Source organism: Acinonyx jubatus, chromosome A1, assembly GCF_027475565.1.
Source record: "Acinonyx jubatus isolate Ajub_Pintada_27869175 chromosome A1, VMU_Ajub_asm_v1.0, whole genome shotgun sequence".
Classification (NCBI taxonomy): Eukaryota; Metazoa; Chordata; class Mammalia; order Carnivora; family Felidae; genus Acinonyx; species Acinonyx jubatus.
Genome location: NC_069380.1, coordinates 117,746,837 through 117,759,355, shown reverse-complemented (window position 1 = coordinate 117,759,355; position 12,519 = coordinate 117,746,837). Strand labels below are relative to the sequence as shown.

The 12,519-nt window shown below is 41.4% G+C and overlaps 1 protein-coding gene across 1 annotated transcript in view; it reads left to right on the top strand.

The window, feature by feature from the left end:
• The first annotated feature begins 5,316 nt into the window (after nucleotides 1–5,316).
• NR3C1 (nuclear receptor subfamily 3 group C member 1) overlaps nucleotides 5,317–12,519 on the top strand; it is a 162,435-nt gene continuing 155,232 nt past the window's right edge. Inside the window, exon 1 of the mRNA XM_053222535.1 lies at nucleotides 5,317–5,478. The gene's annotated coding sequence lies outside the window, so the exon portion shown is untranslated. The remainder of the gene's footprint in view (nucleotides 5,479–12,519) is intronic.

The following is a 12,519-nucleotide window of genomic DNA, read 5'->3' as shown; positions in this document are numbered from 1 at the left end:
GTAGCAAGTGATGTGTATAGAATATCCAAACACCACCAATCACCTTGACCTAAATGGCATTTATAAACCATGTGAAATCACTGTAGAATATATATTATTTTTAAGTGGACATGGAACATTCACCAGGATACACCTTATCTTGAGCTCTAAAATGAGTCTCAATCAATTTTAAAAAATTGAAATAAAAGCATATTCTCTACCCTCAATGAAATTAAGTTAGAATTTAATAGCAATAGGAAATCTCAAAAATGCCCAATATTTTAGAACTAAATGACACATTTTCAAATAGCATGTGCATCACAGAAGGAATTACAAGGGAAATCAGAAAATATTTCAAAATGGTGCTAAAGAAAATACAGCTTGGCAAAGTGTGTGTAATGCAGCTAAAGCAGCATTTAGAAGGAAATTTATAAATTTACATGATCATATTAGAAAAGAAAAAAGGGGGGCGCCTGGGTGGCTCAGTTGGTTGGTCAACCGACTTCGGCTCAGGTCATGATCTCCCAGTTTGTGAGTTTGTGAGCCCGCGTCAGGCTCTGTGCTGACCGCTCAGAGCCTGGAGCCTGCTTCAGATTCTGTGTCTTCCCTGTCTCTGCCCCTCCCCTGCTCACGCTCTGTGTCTCTCTGTCTCTCAATGATAAATAAATGTTAAAAAAATTTTTTTAAAGAAAATAAAAAAGGGCAAAAATCAGTAATCTCTGTTTCTACTTTAGAAACTAGAAAGAGAGCACCTTGGTGGCTCAGTCTGTTGAGTGTCTGACTCGTGAGATCAAGCCCCACATCGGGCTCCACACTGAACATGGAAGAAGCTTGCGATTCTCTCTTTTTCCCCTCTCCCTGGCTAACTATCTCTCTCTTTCTCTCTCTCCCAAATAAATATAAAGAATCCCAAATAAATAGAAAGAAAGAAAGAAAGAAAGAAAGAAAGAAAGAAAGGAAGGAAGAAAGAAAGAAACTAGAAAGAGAAGAACAGATTGCAAAGTAAATAGAGAGAAATAATAAACAAAGAGCAAAATTCAAGGAAATGAAATGAAAAGAAAAACAATCAAAAGAATCTAACAAATTAAAAAGCTTATTCTTTGAAAATATTAATAAAACTGTTACACCCCTAATAAGACAGATTAATGAAGAAATAATGAGAACACAAATTATGAATATCAGAAACAAAAGAGGACATGTCAGTGCAGATCCCACAGACATTAAAAGGGTAATAAGGGCATATTATAAACAACTTTATGCCAATAAAACCTAACAACTTAGATTAATTCGACAAATTCCTTGGAAGTCATTTGTCCTTCCTTGAGAGACATTCTCAACCTTCCTAGTAAGAGGCAAGTAGGTTTTTTGAGGAAAGTGATGTGATGATTCTAAAATATTTATAGAAATGCAGAGAACCTAGAACAGTCAAGACAATTTTGAACTAGAAGAGCGAATTTGGAAAACTCATGCTACCTGATTGCAAGGCTTACCAAGAAGCTACAGGAATCAAGACAGAGTGGCAGTGGCATAAGTGTAAACACATGGATCAATGAATCAGAATGCAGAGGCCAGAAATGGACCTATAGGCATTTTTAATTGATTTATGATAATAAATCCAAGGCAATGTGTTGGGACAAATAATATCTTTTCAATGACTTGTCCTGGAAAACTGGATAAGCATATAGGAACAAGGAAAGAAAGAAAGAACCTTAACACTTACCTTATACCATATACAGATCCTAGAACTAAATGGATCCCAGAACTAAACACAAAATCCTAAACTATAGGCATAAACATGAATACTTCTAGGGGGAAAAAAGGATAATACATGCATGAGCTTGGGATAAACAAAGACTTCTTAGAGGACACAAAAACCATTAATCATAAATGATAAATTAGACTTTGTGAAGATGTGAAACTTCTGATCATTGAAAGATAGGGATAAAATATTTGTAATGCATATGTGTAATAAAAGATTTGCATTCAAATATATAAAAACTCTTGCAAATCAATGGCAACAACAACAAAGAATCAATAGAAATGGGCAAAATACTTGAATGCATACTTTAAAAGATGTCTGAGTGGCCAACAGCACATGAAAAAGTGCTCAGTGCCTTTCATTAAAACCATGAGATAAACCATTTTATATCCCCTAGAGCAACTAAAAATCAAAAAGACAATACAAGATTTTGGTGAGCTCATTGAGCAGGTGGAATTCTCACACGTTTTTGATGGGATTGCCAAGTGGAATAGCCACTTTTTAAATCTTGCAATTCCTTACAAGGTTAAAGATACGTTTCTTCTGTAACCCAGCAGTTCTGCTCCTGGGTGCTCCCTCAAGAGAAACAAAAGCATGCATCCACACAAAGAGCTGTACAAGAATATTCATACCAGCTCTCTTGCTAATATCCAAAACAGGACCACAACTCAGATATCCATCAGCAGAAGTAGATTATAGAATTATAGATTATAGAATGTCATAAAGTAGAATATATGGAATACTGAGCCGTAAAAATGAACACAGAACCAATATATTCAACAACATAGACAATCTACTAATAACTAATCTACCGCGATAGAAATCAGAGGAGTAGTTTTCTATGGCAGTTCAAGGATTGACTGGAAGGAAGCATGGCAGAACTTTCTAGGGTGATGAAAGTTTTCTTGACTGGAGTATTGGTGACCAAAGTATGCACATATGTCAGAACTCACCCAAATAAACACGCATTCGGAATCTTTGCATTTCACTGCATGTAAAATTTACCTCCCTAAAAACAATACTCTCTTTTTTAAAAAGGGGGTGTGCCACTGAAGGAAAATGCGGATGTGAATCCCTGCTCTACCACTTACAAGCTAAGTGTCCCAACCTCTCATTTCCCATCAAACAATGGAGATGGTAACCACACTGATCTCCTCCTGGTCGTTGGGAAGATTAAAGAATGTGGCCCCCTAGAAAGGACTCAGCACAGTGCCTGGCTTGATCTACACTTTCTCAAACATGCTCTGTGTTAAAGACCTTGTTCCTTTCTCTTCTTTGAACTCAGCCTCTTAAACCAGCCAGCCCTCCCTGCTTTGTTGTTAATTCTTCTCTTGCATCATGCTTGGTTTCTTCGCCTCGCATTTTGATAATCATCATCTTTTTGGTCCTCTCCCCCTTTTCCTGGGCTTCAATATGATCACAGTAGACTGCAAGTTCTTTGAGATGAAAGCTATCTTTGCTATCTCCAGCCCTGGAAGAGTGTGAGGTGTTTCTCTGTGTTATTATGTCATTTGTGAGTAGGTAGTACCAATGTTTAACGGGGAATATTCAGTGGTTAGTCTCACATTGTAAAAAAACTAAAAATGATAAAAGAAATTCAGTGATGAGCCAACTCCCAACCTTTCTTTCTTCTACCTGGTTCCCACCCCCCTCACCACTACCACAATAAGAGAGGGGAAAAAATTCTCATATTTCTCTAAGAAAATATTATATATATTCTTATTTCTCCCTCTGTGTTACATAAAAGGTAGCTACTATACCACTTGTGCATTTTGTGGGTTTTTTTTTCAGCTAACAACACGTCTTGAACCTCTTTGCAAATAACTACTTAGAAATCAGTCATAAAATGTCTCACGATTGATGCACTATAGGTTATTTCTAATCTTTTGCTGTTACAAACTGCTGTAATGAATAACTTTTTATATAGACCCTTCACGTACAACTATTGGATAAATTCTTTAAAGTGGAATTTCAGGGATGAAGGATATGTGCATCGCTAATTGATGTCAAATCAGCCTCCCTACGAGTTTACCAATTTACACATCCATGAGCAATGAATGAAGGTGCTTGCTTCTGAACAGCCTTGCCATTGAATCAGTGATTGAACACTTGGACTTTTGCTCATGTCGTAAGTAGAAAATGGTGTCTCAATGTGGTTTCTCTCATAGTGAAATAGAATCCTGTATGTTTAGACACCATTTATTTTGCCTTCTTTGTGAATTATCTGTACCCATCCCCTGCCCATTCTTTTGCACAGTTGCTAGTCTTTTGCTGATCCATTTCAAGTCATTCCTTATATATCAGAAAGATAAATAAATACTTTCTAATATGAAATACAGTTTTTTTTATCAGTGTGTCATTTGTATTGGTCCCTACTTATGGAGTTCGTGCCTTCCAAAATTGTTTTAATGTTTATACAGTTTAAGTTATTAATCTTTTATTTTATGGCTTCTAGATTTTGAGTCACAGTTTAAAGGGCCTTCATATGTTTTTTGTTTTTAAGTTGGCTGTTTCATTGTACCACGTTCCAAAAAGATCGATGATTACAATGTAAAAATGGAAACCGCGAGAATGCTTCTTGAATTGAGTCTAATTTAATTGGCGCATTGTGCATGTTGGGGGACACCCTTAGCTCCACACTGGACACAGGGAAGGGATTTTGTTAATCTCTCCCGAGGTTATTATGTTTTCATTATCCCATTGGCTGAGGCTTTTACCAGTCAGCCGTCACTGACTACGGCTCTAACCAGCAACGTGTGCTTCTCACTCTGGATGTGGGCCAGAGACTTCTGTTTAAGTTGCTGCTTTTGTTTCTTTTGTTGCTGTTGCTTTGTTTTGTTTTGTTTCCTTTTCTGAGGAGTGGGAAAAACAAGCTGTTGTCAGCCACAGTTACTCAGAGGCCCTTATTAGTGCCTTTTTCTGCCCATCACAGAGGGATAAGACCATGGAATTAAATCGTTCATTCATTCACTTATCCAACAAATCAACAGAGTAAGCATCTGTTGAATGTAAGACAGTCTGCTTCAGTACTGAGCAGACATGGTGAAAAAGTGGACAAAATCACCATCCTCCTGAAGTTTATATTCCAGCAGAAAAGATAGATCTCAAACATGTGACAAGTGCTAAGTGCCAAGAAAAAGTAGAGGGTGTGGCTGGAATTTATAACTGGGACCCCTGCCCTGGTCTGACAGATCAGGGATGAATTCCCTGAGGAAGTCTCTTGTGAACTCAACTAGGAAGGGTTGAGTAGGAACTTATCGGGCAAAGAACAGGAAGAAATTTCCAGACCAAAGGAACAAATAACAACAATGGAGCTGAGGCCAGAAGGAGCATGGTGCAGCATAGGAGATGGAAGAACTGTGAAGTGATTGTTGGAGGAGGACAGTGGCTTGCAAGTTACACAGGGACCGCTGTCGGTTGGGTTCTCTGGCTCTTGGGATCACCAACCACGGGAGAAGAGGAGGAAGTAAGGCTGGGCGGAGGGGGAAGTTGGGCTGTGATGCAGTCATAAGAAGGCTTCAGTCAGCCCTGCAGGGAGCTCTGAACTGGATGGTCCTTCAGTGTTGGGAGAAGGAAGACAGTCCATGTCCCAATGTGAGCAGTCAGTCAGTGGACATGGGCTACTCCCTGACAGCCAGGGCTGAGAAGTGAGGGCTGTCAGGCTGCTGCATTCCCAGCAGCTGAGAGAAGAAGTCCTTCTGCCCCAGAAGGGAACCTGGACACAAAGCACAGCACCCATGGTAAGAGTCACATCATTCTGGGCCTTTTAAGTCCTGGGAAGAAATCGGAATTTTATTCCAAGTGCAGGAGGAAGCCAAAGGAGAGTTTTAAGCAAGCAAATGAGCTGATGGATCTTTTTAAAAAGATTAGTCGATGGGGCGCCTGGGTGGCGCAGTCGGTTAAGCGTCCGACTTCAGCCAGGTCACGATCTTGCGGTCTGTGAGTTCGAGCCCTGCGTCGGGCTCTGGGCTGATGGCTCAGAGCCTGGAGCCTGTTTCCAATTCTGTGTCTCCCTCTCTCTCTGCCCCTCCCCCGTTCATGCTCTGTCTCTCTCTGTCCCAAAAATAAATAAACGTTGATAAAAAGACTAGTCGGGGGGGGGGGGGTGGGAAGGGGTGGCTCAGTCAGTTAAGTGGCCGACTTTGACTTATGTCATGATCTCAGTTCGTGAGTTCAAGCCCCACGTCGGGCTCTGTGCTGACATCTCAGAGCTTGGAGCCTGCTTCAGATTCTGTGTCTCCCTCTTTCTCTGCCCCTCCCCTGCTCATGCTCGCTCGATCTCTCTCGCGCTCTCTCTCAAAAATAAATTTTAAAAAAATTTGTTTTATTTTTTTAAAAATAAAAAGACTAGTCTGGCTGCTTTGTGTATATATTTTTAAATATGATTTCCTCTTTTTTTAAGTTTATTTATTTATTTTGAGAGACAGAGAGAGCGAACAAGTGTGGGGTGGGGGGGGGGGGCAGGCAGAGAGAGAGGGAGAGAGAGAATCCCAAGCAGGCTCTATCTACACTGTCAGCACAGAGCCCGATGTGGGGCTCCAACTCACAAACCATGAGGTCATGACCTGAGCCAAAATCAAGGGTCGGACACTCAAGGGACTGAGTGACCCGGGCACCCCACTTTGTGTACACATTTTGAGTGGACAAATGTGGAAGAAGAGAAAGCATGTAAGAGGCTACTGCAGTGGTGGAATGGAATCCAGGAGCAGAGGACACCAGTGGGAGGTGGGAAGCAATGTGGCTGCATTTGGCCATAGGGTCAGAGGAGAGAAAGAGAGGAATCATAGATGATGCCTAGGTTCTGGACTCAGCAATTCATAGTTGGTGGTGCCATCTAATAAGATGAGGGAGACTGGGGAAAGGCACCATTCTGGGGCATCTCATCGTGTCAGATTTATAATTCACTTGTCGGCTCTCTGCACTCTCTGTGCTGTTCCTAAACACACAGGGGCACAATACCTTTTCTACAGGCTACAGTTTTCGCCTGAAACAAAAGTCAAAATCCTTCTCCTCCTTCAACGTCCAGGTGTGGTGCTTTCTGTAAAGCTTTCCTTGACCAGTAAAAATGCTGGTGCATATATAGGTCCTGTTCTTTTATAATTGAGGAAAGTAAAAACTAGGGAAATTAACTGACCTGCTCACCACTGTACTGGATACTCACAGAGCTGTGGGTAGACACCAAGTCTCCTGATTGGGTACCTGAAAACCACATTAAAACAAAGGGAGTTAGATAGTCAGTAATGTAAGCCAGAGTGAATGCTAGATCAGTTAGGAGTTTATTATAGAAGCCAAGAGATGATGGTAGGGAAGCATAGGATGGGAGTGGGGAGGAGAAGTGACTATATCTTAGAGATTTCTAGGAAGCAAAATGGCCAGGACTTGGTGTGGGGTTGGGGTAGAGGGAGTGAGGGAGTGAGGGAGAGGGAGGTGTCAAGGATAGCCATGTGGGGAACCTGATGTCATTCACTCAGCTTGAAAGCACTGGGAGAAGGGACAGTTTGGGGGAACAGATCATGACTTAGGTTTTCATTTCAGTTCAGACCTCTGAGGGGGACTGTATTGCCTGAACCCACACCTCTGAAGTTAGGGGCTTGGCGCTGGGAACCCTCAGTGGGTTCGCTAGGTAGTCAATATTTGATGCTCTCAGCGGACGCTGCAGGGCTGGTGTTCTAACGGATGTCTGTCACTGATAACTTGGAATACTACCAGGAAACAGTGGATCTGGAGCTGCATGCTGCCCCTTTTCCTGCCTCCTGCCCTCCAGTTTTCCACTGCTGCCTCCCATTAACAGAACCCAGTTTGAAGGTCTAGTGTCTGGCAAATGCAGGATCACAGAGCAGAACATGCGCAATGAGACCAAAAGACATTAGATGACAATCCAAACAACAGGTTCAGGGACTGAACCCTGGGTTGGGAATCAGAAAACTGGGTTTTATATCCAGCCCTGCCATCAGTCAGCGACGTGACCTTGGACATGTCACTTCCCATCTCTGAGTCTCTTTCCTTTCTTCAAATATGTAAACATCTCCTTGATGCTGCACATGCTTAGCTCGGTGTCCTTTAAGAAGCCTTCCCTAAACTTGATTCATATGGCTAGTTACGCATGATTCCTATTATGAGAGATGGGAAAGAATGTCCTTGCACCTACACTCCCTTCTTATGCCCTCAATCAGATAAAACAATGTATGTGTAGGGTGGGGGGGAGGGGTAAGTATTCAATGTTATAGTATCACTAATAGAACTCTAAATAAAAGAATTTTTTTTCTTTTCCCCACAAGACAAAAAAAAAAAAAAAAAAAAGAAGCCTTCCCTGACTCGTACCCACTCCTGGGAGTTGGTGCCCAGCCACCCTGTTGCTCATATAAACTCCTCTTCTACCTCCTTTTCTGTTTTACCTTCCTTCATAATTGGGAAATAGCTAACATACAATCAAAAGCACAGATCTTAAATGTTGAGTTTGATGAGTTTCGATAGTTGTATACACATAATTGTATACAACAGAAAAAAAAACTTTTCTTCTTCCCAAAAGGTTTACTGTTACTCCTTTCCAATAAAAATCCCACAATCCCACACCTACACTCTGATTTCCAGGACTATAGGTTGGTTTGCAAGTCATTGGACTGCCATTAAGTTAAGTATGTGATACACAGTTTTAAATATTATTTTGATCCAATATATACATGATAAAGTCAGCCATTTTAACAATTACTAAGTACACAATTCAGTGACATTAATTACACTCAGAATGTATGTTCATCACCACTATGCACCTCGTTATGTCACACTGCATTTTGTTTGCCTATTGATGGGGATTCAACACTTAAGGGCTAGGATCATTTCTTATTCCAGTGGTTGGCATTTAGTAAATGCTGGTATTTGTTGGTTGGTTAAATGAATGAGTGAATGAGTGAATGAATTAGTAAATGAATGAATGAATGCATGTCTGAAGTCTCACCAAATGTTTCTTTCTATCTAGTAACTAGAATAGTCACTTAACTCCTCCTTTATTCTTCCTCCATTTCTTAGACATTTATTATCAACAAGATATCTGCACCAGGCTCTAGAAATTAAAAGAGCACCTAAACAAAATTCTTACCCATAAGTCCACAACCAGGTTAGCTGTGGTTAGACAAGCAAGCAACATGGAATAAAATAATTAATCCTTATTAAAAGAGTGAGGAGGGTAGGAATTATGGGGGTAAAAATGAGGCTGTGCCTTATTCTGCCTTGAGACATTAAAGAGGGATTCATAGAGAAGCAAAATCAGATTTAGTGCTGTTGAGTGGTGGGGTGGGAGTGGGGAGAGTCTAGTGGAACTGCAAGGAATTTTTTAGGGCCAAAATCATGGTCCCTCATCCTTCTGAACTCCATCTAGCTGCCTCAATCCCTGAGACTACTCTTGGCAAAGAACTAAGACAGTTATGCTAATTTCTTTAAGCATGAGAGGTTTTACTTGTCCCCCCCTCACCCCCCACTGCCCTTTCTCTTGACTCAGGTCCTTCCTTATTTCTCAGGGCTTCCCTTTTTCTCAGCATTTCCCTCAGGTTAGTCTTTTCTCTCTCTGCATGCTTTCTTTAAATGAGTGGCTTTTATTATTTGTGGCTTCTCATGAAAGGTCTTTGTTTAAGACCTTGGTCCTTTCCCAAGGGAAGCCATATCAATCTCCAAAATAGTTTTAACATATGTATTGGTCTCTTATTTCAAAAGTAGCTGCTGAATGAACCTGTACCTCCTCACTCCTCAGTCTACTCACATTCGTGAAGCCCAAACAATGTACACATTCTCTCTCACCTATCCCCCACTCTACTCTCTTCTCCCATGTGTAGCTTAAGAACTCAGACTTCTAAGAAGTGGATGTTTATGGTCACAAAACCATAGACTACTAGACTGTCAATAAGGCATGACTGTCTTATTTAGAGGGCTGGGTGTTTGGACAGATGGATAGACACTTGGATGGATGGATGGATGGATGGATGGACAGATGGATGGATGGATAGGTAATGGATGGATGAATGGATGGATGGACAAATAGATGAATGGGAAGACAAACAGTTGGGCAGATAGACAGATGAATGAGACAATCAAACTTAGATAGATGTTTAGGTGGATGGATGGACAGACATATGGACAGATGAAGGATCATGACAATCAAGCTTCTAAACGCTAGCCAAGGCCACCTTGATAACAATCCTTAGCAGGCAACTCAAAATGAGTGTTGGCAATGATGATGACAGTATAATAATTTGATGATATAATATGATAAGTGCTGCAACAGAAGAATGAAAAAAAAATGTCCCAGGCAAGATGGTGATGATATTCCCAAGAGTTAGGCAGGGCTAAGACTTCATGCTTTCCCTCCTTCACTGAATGATTAAACAGACTTTTATGGAGTTATCTTCTTAGCATCACTTTCTGTTCACCTCTGTTGTACACTGTGAATACGAAAGAAGGGTCGGGGGTATCCCTCCTTCCTCTAGGGTAATTCATGGCTTAAAGTAAGAGATTCTCTTCTCCTTGGTTATCATAAGTTAAGTAATTATTAATTAATTTAAAGTCATTTGAAGTAATTCTTTTAAAAGACATGGGGAAAAATTCTTAACTCTAAAAGACAGGAATCATCCAAAAGCGTTTTTCAATAAAGTCCCTTTCATTTGCTATTCAAGATAATATTAAGTAATAATAAGATATTATCCATATTATTTCTCACCCTTCTGCTTATAAGGTTTCTTTCTTAAATTGTGTAAGCAATCCAAACAAGATCGTACTGTATTTTAGGAAGCACAGACAGAGAGGTCCATTACCAGCCATGCTCAGTGCAGGAGAGACAGTAGCTGGGACGGATAAGGGTAGGGGACAAGGTAGCATGTCTCTCTCTTCTGTACCCAAAATGTTTTTTTAAGATTTTATTTTTAAGTAATCTCAACACCCAACATGGGGCTCAAACCCACAACCCCAAAATCAAGAGTCACAGACTCTACTGACTGGGCCAGTCAGGTACCCCATACCCAAAATGTTTTGGAAAGAAAGACATAAAGATGTCAAAGAATATCTTATGCTTTCCTTCCTGCCCCTAACAGTAGTTAGGCAGTGGAATAGGCTAAGCACTGCATTACCACATGGTCCAAAACTCCATCTTTGTTCATATGAAAAAAGGACCATCATGGTGGCAACGGCCAGAAGAATTCCAGAGCGCGCAAAGCAAGGTTGTCTGTCTGGGGACCCTGGCTTCTGCCAAGAAGAAATGTGACTCTGGTTGCAGAAACAGGAATAACTTAAAAGTCATTCAAGCCAGGGGTAAAAAGATGATCTGACCTAATCACCTCCCCTCCCTTACGAATGTGAAGGTGGAACCATCAGAGAATCTCACCACAGGCAGAAGTAGCAGCAGCTGAAAAGGCACGAAGATGCACATGCAAGGGAAATTTACTGTTGAGTCAAAAGTATAAGCAAGCAGAGGCTGTGAGGCAGCTTGTTGTGCCTGGAACCCACTTTCCCCAATCCACTCATTAATCCTGTGGATCTCAGTTTTAACATCATCTCCTTCGAGAAACCTATTTAACCCTGGGGTGCCTGAGTGGCTCAGTCGGTTAAGCATCCAACTTGGGCTGAAGTCACCATCTCACAGTTTGTGAGTTCGAGCTCCACATCAGGCTCTGTGCCGACAGCTTAGAGCCTGCTTTGGATTCTCTGTCTCCCTCTTTCCCTGCCCCTCCCTTGCCCCTCCTCTGCCTGCATGTGCGCTCTCGCTCTCTCTCTAAATAAACACTACAAAAAAGAAAGAAAAGAAACCCACCTAAACAACCCTATCTTCACCCTCTGCCCCACCCTTACCCCGAGATTCAGAGACTTGGTCAGGGTCCCTATGTGCTCTCTCATCATATCCTATGTGATTTTCCTTGTCACGCTTACCACAGTTGTAATTATTATTTTTTTAGTTTTTTTTTTAATTCAAGTATAATTAGCATGCAGTATTTACCATAGTTGTAACTAAACAGTTATTCATGAGATTATCAGTTGCCTCTCTGTCTCCCCTGCTGGTCTATAAGCTCTATGAAAACAGGACCATGTCCATCTTTCTGTCACTGTGCACACTCTCAGTGTTCACACAGTACCTGGTTTGCATCAAAAAATAAATCCATGTTCCTGGGGAGCCTGGGTGGCTCAGTCGGTTAAGCATCTGACTTCAGCTCAGGTGTCTCATAGTTTGTGGGTTTAAGCCCCGTGTCAGGCTCAGTGCTGACAGCTCAGAGCCTGGAGCCTGCTTCGGATTCTGTGTCTCCCTCTCTCTGCCCCTCCCCTGCTCACTCTCTCTCTCTCTCTCTCTCTCTGTCTCAAAAATAAATTTAAAAAAAATGTTTAATAAATAAATAAATAAATCAGTGTTCTTTAAAAGATTTAAGGAGAAGAAGGTTTTACTCTGCCGAGGACACAGCCTCGAGGAGACTGAAATGAAGAGTCCAGCTTCGGAAGGCAGGTCAGTGTCCCTGGGCTTGGAGACACCCGCCTCTAAGTTGACAGCCCTCAGCCCAGTTACACCCGAAGCCACTGGCAATGACAGTTCTCTGCTGTCACGGTTCCTGTTGCAGGAACTTAATAGCGAATACTTGGTTACCCGCATATGTCCCCAAAACAGACAGCAGAGGCAAAGAAGCACAGATTATGTGCCACATAAGCGGAATCATTTCTAAATGGAACGCTTCACAAAGCCTCCTAAAGGAGTCAGTGGATTAAAGCTTTATATCAACACATCACTTCTCTGCCAGTGTTAAAGCTTAGTTTTG